This window comes from Rutidosis leptorrhynchoides, chromosome 9 (assembly GCF_046630445.1).
Source record: "Rutidosis leptorrhynchoides isolate AG116_Rl617_1_P2 chromosome 9, CSIRO_AGI_Rlap_v1, whole genome shotgun sequence".
Classification (NCBI taxonomy): Eukaryota; Viridiplantae; Streptophyta; class Magnoliopsida; order Asterales; family Asteraceae; genus Rutidosis; species Rutidosis leptorrhynchoides.
The window spans coordinates 194,425,373-194,436,956 of NC_092341.1; the positions used below are offsets into that span (position 1 = coordinate 194,425,373).

The window sequence follows — 11,584 nt, forward strand, 5'->3', positions numbered from 1 at the left end:
CCTAAGTTCATGATTTCCAAATCAAGTCATCCTACTTGTATAGACATGTAAACTTAGCATACAAGTGGTTAGGTGACCTTTATCCCACAAGTGTGCGAAATTTACCTTAATCATATTAGTTTGCTCATAACGGTTAGGTGACCTTTATCCCATTATAAGTTCCCTAATATTTTTAAGTGTCATACAATAGGACGGCGTTTAAACTTGTTGACCTAGTGTAAAGGGTTTTAAGTTTTCTTTAATTCTAGTTTGAGAAAACATTTATGCCATACACCAACATGCATTTAGTGTATGGTTTATTTGAAATCCATTTTCAAGTCTAGTAATTTTAACCAATTACTTGATATAAACCATTTTATATATATGATCCTTATCATGTTCTTAATAACCGTTTATTAATGTCCTTTTAGCCGTTTTTTTTTAACTTAACCATTTAAATTGACGTTTTGCATGTTGTTAATAATTTAACCAATTAAATTGTAGTTTATGCTTGTTGTTAACTTGTGTGATAACTTGTTGTAGTAACATACACAATCCACAATCATACAAGAAATAAAACAACCACGCATGCAAACAAATGTGTTCACAATCAAGCCGATTTGGTAGACATTTGTTTAGCCGAAAAACAAATATCACCGGTTAAGGGTTATAACACTAAGTAGGAGATTTCAAAATCTCCCACTTAATCTTGCATCCAAATGCATCTTCCAAGTCTTCATCTTGTATCTTCATTTTTACAAAAAAGTCCTAATACATTTTTCTAGAAAATGAAAATACAACCTAATCTATTTTACATACCAAATATAAAATAAATTACATAACCAAAATAATAAAATTACAAACCAACTTGAATGAATATTACAACCACATGAATGAATTAATATTACATACCAAATGAATAGATTAATAATCATCCAAACATGCAACCATTCAAACAAAAGGCCAAGGCTTGATTGTGAACTTCAACATACAACAAAATGACCAAAATGGAAGAACCAAACCCATTTTTGGAGCTTCCAAATTCGGCCAAAATCAAACCCACCCAAAACCCATAATTTTTGCATTCTATTTTCATGCATGTACATAAAATGCAAAGTTATGGTGAGTTCAAAAACCATCTCGAAGCATATTTCAAGACTTCGGCTCTAGATACCATTGATGGAATTCAACATTTCAACAAGATCTTTAAATAAACATATTCATGAAACCAATTCATTTAGAGTTAAGAAAGCGGAAGCATGTTATTAAGAAAGCATGTTAATATGTTAAACCACTTAAATTGAATTCCATGAAGACATCAAGTCTTGAAGCTATACTTACAAACTAAAGAGAAGGAACAAGGAATAATACCTCCTCAATATAAATTGAGGGCTGTTTTGGACAGCAAAGTGATGATGAAGATGATGGATTTAGAGCCTCTAACTTGAAGCCTCAAGTTTGAAATACCCACAAGCTTTGATCACCAACACACCCTTTGTATTTAGTTAGGATTTAGAACACTTGAATGTGATAAAATAGCAAGCAAAGGAACCCCCTTTGAGTTCAAAACAGTTCGGCAATATAGACTGCAGAACTAGAATTTTGAAGCCTCTTTTATGTGTGTTATTCACTCTCTCTTGAGTCAAGGCCTTGGTTAATACATTAGCATGCACCTTGGCACTTGTGTGTTATTAAAAGTAAACATTAACAAGGCATGCTTGTGAGTCTTGGAGTCACAAATTCTGCACTATCTATATTATATAACAATGTATTTATACATATATATAAACTAGATATATATATAAAACATGTATATATTTTTATGTTTCTTTTATATTTTATAAACCCTTTTATAAAATATAACACAATATAATCATTTAAACTTATAAAAAATTATGTATAAATTATCCAAATAATTTATCTCAAGTGATAACATTTTGAAAAACTGATTTTCTAAAATCCAAGTGTCGCGTATTTATTTAATGATCCATTCATTAAGATTAAATACGATTAAGGTGTCGGCAAGCTTGTTATTGGGTATGACCCGACTTGGATCATAACATATTAGCCACATTAATTTAATATGTCTCTTGGGCATACGAAAAACCTTCAAGAATATCCCCTATCATTCCAGGACACCCATCAGACATGATAAATTCGAAGTACTAAAGCATTCCAAATTCCAGAATGGAGCTTGTTGGGCCCGATAGATCTATCTTTAGGATTCGCATCAATTTGGGGGTCTGTTCCCAAATTCTTAGGCTACCAAGCTAAAAAGGGGCATATTCGGCTTTGATCCATTCAACCATATAATGTAGTTTCAATTACTTGTGTCTAATTTGTAAAACAGTTATAAAAGCGCATGTATTCTCAGTCCCAAAAATATATATTGCAAAAGCATTTAAAAAGGGAGTAATGAAACTCACCTAATGTATTTTGTAGTAAAAATACATATGACTATATTGAACAATGCAGGGTTGGCCTCGGATTCACGAACCTATATCATTTGTGTATATATATTAATACACATAATCGTAATCGAATAAGTTTTTTTATATAACCTATTAATGATATTATTTTTATATTAAAAGTATATTTATATTTCATATATTCCTTTTATATAATCAAATATTTTGTTATGTTATATGTGTTAAATATATTTATTTATGTATTTCGTTTGTTTATCAAAACAGTAGTTCAAATTATATTAAGTTAATATTTGTAATAATATTAACATTAATAATATACTTATTTTGATAATAACTCTATTAGGGATAGTAACAATGATACTAATATTAATACTTGTAAAAATATTAATTTTACTGTTAATGATAGTTATGATATTGATCTTGGCAATTACATAATAATAATAATAATAATAATAATAATAATAATAATAATAATAATAATAATAACAATAACAATAATAATAATAATAATAATAATAATAATAATAATAATAATAATAATAATAATAATAATAATAATAATAATAATAATAATAATAATAATAATAATAAAAATAATAATAATAAATGAAGTGATAATAATAAAAATATGAACTATCTTCCATGAAAAAGCTGTTTTAAAAAGAAATGCTCCTTTAGAGACTCGAACCCTCGACCTTTCGCATACCCGTCAATCCTCTAAACCATCTGGGCTATCGCCCTTTTTCTGATTTATTTCACACCCATAAATATATATCTATACGTACACTGTTTCTTCTTCTTCTTCTTCTTCTTCTTCTTCAATTCAAAGTCGATTAGAGCTCAAAACCCAGTAGCAACGAATTACTTAATTTGTTTTGGACTTAAAATTGATACATAAATAATTAGTGGTTGTTCAAATCAATTAAACCGAGCGAAAATAAAAACAAAATAACTGTAACAGGTCGTGAAGAACATGTGATGAACTCAAAATCAAATTCACTATTAGAGGCTGTTATAGGTTATGATTATAAAATGAAAAAGGTTCCAAATCTATCTTAGAAACTTACTGGGTCGTTAATTTAACAGAAAACATCCAATTGAGCTTGAATTTTTCGATGAACATATACTTTGACTTTTAGAAATTAAATTTGACTTTTCAAATTCGAACTCGTTATGGAAAATTGAAAGTTGAAACTTTCCAGAAAGATTGTTTAACAGATTCCTAACTTAACTGCATTAATAGATTTTTAAAACTATTAAGAATTCTACGAATTAAATAAAATGTACATGAACAGAGGTATACCTGTGTTCATCGACTTTTTTCTAGTTTAATTCGATTTAACAAAAAGTTGGGAAGGTTGTTAGTGATTAATAGAAGTAGTAGTAGTTTGAATGACTTGCAAATCCACTGAATTGATCCCTTAAACAGAGAAGGTGGTTCACGATTTCTCAATCAGATAAGAGGGAACAGAAAAATTACATAAAGTAAAATAAAATCGATTCAATTAATTATCTGATTGGTACTATGGAAATGAGGTGTAACAGATTGGGTAGAAACAAAAACGTAAAACAGATTAGTGGATATCTGAAATCTGATCGTACAAATATTTGATTTTTAATCTAAATAATAATTATTAATAATTAATAATAATAATAATAATTATATTAATGATAATAATAAATAATAAATAATAAAGAAACTATAAATAAAAAAATTGATAATAATCATATTGTTAATGTTAATAATAATTAAATGTATTATTCTCTATTAAATAATAATAACACTAATAATAATTATATTAATAATAATTATAATAATACTAGATAATAATAATGATCTTATCTATAAAAATGGTAAACAAATATTATTCATAATACTAAAAATACTAGTAATAGTAATAATAGAAATAATACTAATATCAATTTAATAATAAGAATACAGAAAAAAATAATGATAATAATACTCTTAATTAAAATAAATGATAATTTTTGAATAATTATGTTGATAAAAATGATAATAACAATAATGATGATTTTTAAATTTATAATATTATCATAACAGATTATATGTATCAAAGTTCATATCTATATATATTATATATAATAACACTAATAATATTGATATAAATGCTAATATTAATATACATAATAATAATAATGGATGTAATAATAACAAGACAATTATATTGTAACTTGTAATTAAATTTAATATATTAATATCACACATTAATAGTTATGTAATATTAATATCACACATTAATAGTTATGTTCCTCCTCATGTAAACATATTTTATTGTCTAGGGGGAATTACGCTTACTTATTTTTTTAGTACAAGTATATATATATATATATATATATATATATATATATATATATATATATATATATATATATTGAATATTTAACATTTATTAAAATATACATATAATAATGATTTTGTATATAAATCATATATATATATATATATATATATATATATATATATATATATATATATATATATATATATATATATATATATACAACAATGGTTCGTGAATCGTCGGGAATGGTCAAAGGGTAAATGCATTCATGTAATCTGTTCCAAAGTTTTCGAGACTCAACATTATAGACTTTGCTTATCGTGTCGGAACCATATAAAGATTAAGTTTAAATTTGTTCGGAAATTTCTGGGTCGTCACATAAGTTGATTCTAAATTTTATTTATAAGCAATAAACTTCTCAATTGCTTCATCTTTACTTTTTCAACAAGTGAACATAACAAACGTCGTGCTATCATCGATAAACGTAATGAAGTACTTGTTACCATTCCTTATTGGAATGAATTTCAAATCACACACGTCTGTGTGGACCATATCAAGAGGTTCGGTTATTCGTTCAACCGAAGATGATCTCGTTAATTTGGCTTCAACACAAGTTTCAGATTTATAGGACCCTATTAAATATACACTCACTCTTGGTCTACATGACCTTTTGAACATACTTTCATTTTTATATTTTTTAAACGCCAAACTTGCCCAACAAACATCCAGAAACCAGATTCCTTACGAATCTTAGGAACATACAACACATTATTCAATGTGAGTTCCTATCCAGAAGTCAATTTTTTCATAATCATCACTCTGAAATATAAACTAAAATAATCTGTTTTAGCAAAACAGAAAATTTCAGTTAGTAAATACCACGTGAACTAAATTAATTTGAGTTTTCAACCCAAATAAAAGTTTCATTTTACCGTGAACAAACTGAGTTAAACCAAACATGTTTCAACTCAACTAGGTTAAACCAATCAGGTTTCAACCAAATAGGTAAACCGAGCAGGTTCAACCTAAACAAGTAAACCAAATAGGTTTAAACCCAATCGGGTAAACCAAATAGGTTTCGACCCAAACAAGTAAACCAAAAAGGTTTAAACTCAAACGGGTAACCAAACAGGTATCACCTTAAAACTGTTTCAACTCAAAAGGGTAAACCGAACTGTTTCAACCTTATAGTTAAACCAAACATGTTTAAACACAAACATGTAAACCAAACATGTTAAAACCAAAAAGTTTATACTAAACGATTAAACTAAAGCGTTTCAACAAAACCGGTTAAACCAAACATGTTTAAGCCCAACTGTTAAACAAACAAGTTTAAATCCGGTTTAATAACAGTCTAAAACTGTCCCGAAGACAATCTATAACCAATGTTGAATGTTTTCTGGAAACAGACCAAAATACAGTTCAAAATTAGTCCGGAAATGGTCCGAAGACTGTTCGAATACACATTATAGAACGATCGACTTGCGCACAAGTAATCTGAATGATTCCAAACCTGAACCAAGCTCACAATTTGAGCATCATGATTCGCAAGGTTCAGCCAAGAACCTCGCGAGTTTCAGTCAAGAACCTCGCAAGGTTCAACGTGGTCAGCTAAAAGAACATTTTTTACTGCCAAGGTTTAAAATTCACACATGTGAACTTTTCAGGTTACCTAACATGAGTGAGTACCCCGTTAGAAACGGTTCAACAATGTAGTACTAGTAGTAGCAGAGCTTGAGCTCATAATCCTTGAGTGCTCATTATTAATTACAAAGCCAACTCATATACGATATTTCAATTCAAATCTTAACATTATCATGATCATTATGCATTAAATTCAAATTCATTACTTAATGCATACACTGGACATACAACATAACCAATATAGCATGCAAATCCACAAATGACTTAGTTAATCGCAACTTATAAACACATAATAATGATCATAATGAATAATTCACTCCAAAAATTAAACATGACAACGATATAAATCATGATCATCATCAATATCCGTTCCATATACATAGAGAACATATCTAGTCCATACCACAAAAGATACATACAAATCAATCGTCCATATGGAATAATAGATACTCCGTATACAATAGTATATACTATGTATATGTATACTATAATAGATTTTGATAAGCATGGTAGAATTGAAAACATGAGTATCCACTGATATCAATAAAATTACACAATATGTACTCATCATCCTTATCTATTATCCTTTTAATTTTAATCGAATTAATCATAATCAAGTTAATCCAAACAGTTTTATAGCATAATTCGAAGTAATCAAAATAAACCAACTAATAGTATGTTTTTTTTTCTTCTTCTCAAAACTGCCAATACATGTAGTTAAGAGTGTACTTTAAACCTTAAACACGCTCATCACATGCTCATATATAAATGATATACGAATATAATGTTAAACCATGAGTTTATCATCAGCAAATAAAAACAATGTATCTATGAACCCATTATGTTTCCGATGATCATATTACATATTTCAGTCCAAGTACACATAACCGATCATGTACAATTAACAAATAAGATTATGTATAATCATAACATATATGAATATCATAGCTAACATACAACAGATATAATCTATCTATTCATAAATCATTAAATCATTTATATAAAGCAATTAAAGATATCGAACATGCTCGTATAATTAGATCATCATATAAACCAAATTATACTATCAGTTGATGTAACAAAATTATATATAACCATATAAAATCAGAAAGCGTAATAAAGCACATGTAATTTGTTTTATTAGGCTGCAGAGTATAAATCATGTAAATCTTAACCAGTTAATGATGATGCTTCATAAATCATAATATTATATTATCACCAAAGGTACTGTATTAGATCTTTAAGTAATATAGTCATAAAATTACGGAGTATAACCAAAATAGATATAACTAGTTTTCGAACCATGGCTTCGCGCCGAGGGTTCGATTTTCAATGTATTTTATATCGTTTAGTTTGTAAAATTATTTCGTGGCTAACGACGATGTCGTTGAAGCGCAACTCGAGTCGAACTAAAATGTATAACCCGTGAAAGATTTAAATGTTATTTTAAATTAACAATATATGTGCATCTCCGCGTTTCGCTATGAAATTGTCAACTTTTAAAAATTTAATACAAAATCAACGTGTATGAAAAGTACCACAAATGTTTAGCGTTTGTCAAAAAGCGTCCGTTTTGCGTATAGTTAATGACATTGTGTTCCTAAAATTATTTCGAGTTTAACGGTGGTGTCGGAAAAATTTAACTCGTTGCGAGCGAGAACATATAACCCGTTGAATATTTGGGTGGAGTTTATTAGATAATATGATAATGCTTACAAAAGTCTAATATGGACATATATTATAATATAATATAGATTTGAACATAACGATATATATACCAAATATTCATCAAACTAGTGAAGGGACCGTGATTTCACGGGTTTGTAAAAATGATATATAAAAAGTAAACTATATAACTTTGAACATATATAACCTAACAAAACTTCATAAGAACCACTCTATGATTAGATAAACAACTTCTGACCAAAAGAATCAATAAAATACATATCCCATACAATTAACTAATTATATACCTTTGCTTTGACCTCTACAGGTCAAACATAATTACTAAAAGTTGGTATTTCGGTTACAAATCAATGAATGCGCAATTATAATAGTTACAAATCAATGAACATTTTGATCTATAATCCAACATCGTCTCCAAAGTACTGGTAAATAAACTGAAAGTTGGTATTTCGGTTACATAATAGTAGTTCTCACCTCGAATGAGGTCCTGTATCTGACTAACCATTATCTCCAAAGCAGCTCACCTGTACAAAAATCACATTTGTTTACATTTTGAACCAACCATAAACAATAAACAATACTCAATATATAAAAAGAAAAAAAAAATATGTGTATAGAAGTGTTATTGATAACGACTTTGGCGAGTCATGTCAGCAAGTTTGTAGGTACAAATACTATATGAATTACCTATTCACATTGATTATAACTTATTCACAAATTTAATATTAAGAAAACTTTAAAGTAATAAAAGACTCCTAACCTTATTAGGAGTCATAATCCTTTAGGAAACCTAGTTGAATATTGTAACGGACCACACCCACCGGAGACTGTTTCTGTGCATTAAGTAACAATAGAATAAGATATAAACTGAAAGAGCAGACTTTGTCCTTTTACAGACTCAACATTTTCTCCTTTTACAGACTCAACGGCTCTTTTGAATTTTCTAACTTCTTATTCTGTACCATGCTCATCTCCATGCCTTAACGCGTATTGTTATTAAAAAACAAACAAACAAACAAATAAACAAAAATTCAAAAATTAGAAAACAAAACAATGAGAAAGTTATTACCTGCACACATGTCGGTCAGGTCCTAAACAAAGAAAAATCATCATACAAACACAAATGTTAACAAAATTAAAAAAGAACAACTTGCGATCGCCTAATCAAACTTTAACAGAATAAATCAATCAAATACACCAGCAAACATACTTGTGAAGGGTGGTATTAATGTTTTTGGGACCATCAACAGTAACGGTGGCTGTAATGAATGGCAAGCAAGCAAAAGAAGAACAAATAACACAAACAAGCTAAGAAACATAAAACAAAATTATTCAAGTTCCACATAGATGAAGATACAAAGCAAAATTAAGTATTGTAGTCTACATGTTCACGATCCAATATAAGAAAAACAATTACTTATAAATCAACAACTAAAATAATCATTATCACGCTTTAAACTTCAATGAACAACATGTTAACTTATAAAAACCAAACATGAGAAACAGATTACAAAATTCATTTCATACATTCTCAGGGTATTCATTGAAATCACCATCTTCTTAAAATCTTAATCCCAAAATCTTAGTTTTTTATTTTTGAATAATAACTTAACCAATAAATTTCCACAAATGAACTTTAATGATGCAAAGTTTGAAGAAAAATTTACCTTGATTAGTACTTCATAGGCTGAGAAAAATTTACCTTGATTAATACTTCATTCTCCACCCTTACCCAAACACTCAAATACCATTAATCTTGAAGGGACCTGCAATACAGCAGATTTTTTACAAACATAAAAGTGATAGTGAATGTAAGTTTATATTATTTCAATACGGAACTCCATGTCAACCAAATTAATATTATTTCAATACGGAACTCCATGTCAAGCAAATTTTTATACCTTTTCATCTGAAATACTATGTAGTTCCTATCATCCACCTTAGATACATAACCTGTACATCGACACTTGTTATTTTAAAATTAATGAAAAAATTAGTTGGACACATTTTAAGAGTTAAAAAAGGTAAATCAAATCAACCCATATATTCATAACAATTGTGAAATACATGTCTCGTACAACTTGTGTTGTCTTGCACTACAACTAATAGCTACATTATTTTGTGTACGGAATAGATAAAATTAAAATTTCTGTTTCATATGAACATTACCTCAAAAAGTTAGTGTATGCGTTATGATTTTTTTTAAAACCATAAACTGAAAATAACTAAAAAGAAATTACCTCATGATGTAGGCTGAAGTCACATCCCTTAAAGCAACTAAATGTATCTACATAATATAAGTTTTTAAGTTTTTCGGGGTGTTAAGGGTTTAGTGTGTACGCCATCTTGACTAAATTTTTCTAGACTGCCATGTTTCAAAATGGAAAAGCAGACAACAATTACTACTTGTTAAATTAGTATTTTGTCACTCAATGTTAGTAAACTCAATGCACCACATGACAATCAAAATACTCAAATAACTTCACAACATTTTAAATTCTTTTTCATTTTAACATTTCATCAAACACATAGTGTGCATCATGTGTAGGAGTTCATGAAAGAAACACTAATCATCTCTACTGTTCATGACTTCATAACTTCAAAGAAGAGATGTTTAAATTCTAAAATAAAAAAGCGAATTGTATTTCATACCTCATGGTGAACATCGAAACAATTTCTTCAAATCAAGTCATTAGAAGAACATCATTAATAAATCATCATGTTCTATTTGATTTCCTGGAGAGAAAAAAAACACGATATGTATGTGATATCAAATCTAAACACGATTGGGTATCCAAAATTGATGAAGAAATCGTCTGGCAAAATGAGGCGATTAAGGAATTGAAAGAGGATTTAGAGTTCTTATGGATTCAAAATTTAAATTCTTGATTGAAGAGATATAGATAGATGGCATACAAGAAAAGAGGTGAAAGAGGATGAGCATGCGTGATTTTGAAGTGGGAGAAGTTTTTTGTTTTTCAGTTTCAAGAAGCATGCGTTTTTTTTTTTTTAACTAATTAAAGAGATTTTTTTTAATTCAAAAATAATTTAATATATGACATCATTGTACATGGGCTGAAAATTTTTTTTATTTTATTTTTTAATTTTTTTTCAAAAAAAGTTAAGGCATTTTAATGATGTCATAATTATAGCCTAATATAAGATTAGAATAGATTATAGATCTGTACATATCATTCTAAAATCAACAATAGCATACAGACATATTTGCAACTAGCAGATTAAATATTCTAAAACAGAATAATAAGATTATTATCACATCAATTTCGTCGGAACATGAATTTGTTTAAGTTTGTAGGTAAAATATATATGAAACTGAAACGAATAAATAAAATCATAACATATTACTCAATAAAATAATCATATCATAAACATAAAAAATAAATAAGATGAATAAGAACGGAAAAAGATAGAACGATCTATCCGATTTGAAGCGTTGAACCGGAATTGTGTTTGACACATTAAACAGATGCTTCGAGCCGTACTGTCGTACTTGAACACTTGCTTGAAAGGTAACAGTAATGG

General features: G+C 28.1%; 1 long non-coding RNA gene across 1 annotated transcript; it reads right to left on the reverse strand.

Annotated features, from left to right (window-relative positions):
• Window positions 1–8,334: 8,334 nt before the first annotated feature.
• Window positions 8,335–10,756, reverse strand: LOC139869447 (uncharacterized). The gene is made up of 4 exons (XR_011766062.1): window positions 10,694–10,756; window positions 9,943–9,994; window positions 8,802–9,807; window positions 8,335–8,565 (listed from the first exon to the last, which is right to left on the reverse strand). It is a non-coding gene; the product is annotated as an uncharacterized lncRNA (long non-coding RNA).
• Window positions 10,757–11,584: the final 828 nt, after the last annotated feature.